We start from the raw sequence: 1,513 nt of genomic DNA on the forward strand, positions 1-1,513 counted from the left end.
AAATGCATTGCATCGCATTTCTGTCATGTCTTTGTTTTACACCTAGGAAAATAAGTTTGATTGTACAAAAAGAAAATGGGATCCACTCTTTCTTGGATGATATATATGAACTTATCTCTTTGGTATCTCCCCCAAGTTGCTTATGATACCACATAAATGGGCAATAACAGGTGGCAGACTTTCCTACTTCTAGGAGACCAGGTACTAGCTGTATTAGCCACATTTTATTTGCTTTCTAGCAGGTATAGATGGATCACATACATGGACTGATACATAAAAACATGGTAGAAGTTACTAGAGGTTTCAGCTTTGGTCCTCCCTCCCACCCTTCACCTGGGTCTGCAAGAGGAAAGAAGTGATTCATCACAAAAACAAGACAATAGAAAGACAACAAAACAAAAACCCCACCCACAAACAAACAAGACAAAGACCTGCTAGAAGCAGCTGGAAGCAGACCTACAAATGTAGACAATCTCTCTAAAAGGCCAATCCATAAATTTAAATAAATAAATAAATAAATAAATAAATAAGCCAATCCTTCTATACATATGAGCTTATGTCTGTGGCCAAATAGACTCAGCCACAGCTGGGAACTAATCTTAGGTTGAAATATTCTAATTCATATTTCTTTGTTTTAAGAGGACATAAGTGTTCATCTTAACACAGATGGGATGTGATGAGAAGTGTTCCTGATGATTTTGGAAAACTGGTTAAGAGAAAGTTAACCCTAGTGGTGCACAGAGCGAGATGAATGGGTCAATCATCAATCCCAGGACCTAACCTCTGAGTAGGAAAGAAGTTTCAAATTTTGAATGGAGTAACCTTTCTGAAGTTCTGCATTGTATACCATAAAAACCTGCCACCACCACCAAAACTCTGAAAAGTGTACGGCTTCAGTATAGAGGTAAATGGTTGTTACTTAACTCAAAAGTCTTTGAAAGCATGTCTGCATTTCAGTAGGGAGGCACAGGTCAGTTTATTCTCAATTAGATTCAATCACCACAAACCTATACATTTGGGTTGCATTGGCAGTTTCCCTTTAAGACCTGCATATAATAAATTATATGGAATATTATGCACTTGTCTTTTATTTTACTTGTTACAACAAAATTAGCTAAAGCATTTGCTGGAAATAAGGTTGAAGATTTTCTCTACTATCTTAGTTGTGCTTATGTAAAATTATCTGTAATAACTCCTTTAGAAATAATTTACAGAAAAATCTTGATTTCTCTTTAAGAACTGTCATATTTCCTTCTTTCTAGAAATGAGAAAGATAATTGGTTTTAATTACCCCTTTCACTGTCTTTACCAGAAAGCTCAGTACCGATTTAGAGATTCAGGTAAAGGGAGCATACTGACATAATTCTTATTTTTTTGGCTATTTAAAAAATGTTTGTTTATTTTTGAGAGAGAAGAGAGAGAGAGGGAGAGACGTAGGGGGAGGCAGAGAGAGAGGGAAACAGAGTACGAAGCAGGCTCCAGGCTCTGCACTGTCAGCACAGAGCCCAATGCA

Source organism: Crocuta crocuta, unplaced genomic scaffold, assembly GCF_008692635.1.
Source record: "Crocuta crocuta isolate KB4526 unplaced genomic scaffold, BGI_CrCroc_1.0 scaffold211, whole genome shotgun sequence".
NCBI classification, from domain to species: Eukaryota; Metazoa; Chordata; class Mammalia; order Carnivora; family Hyaenidae; genus Crocuta; species Crocuta crocuta.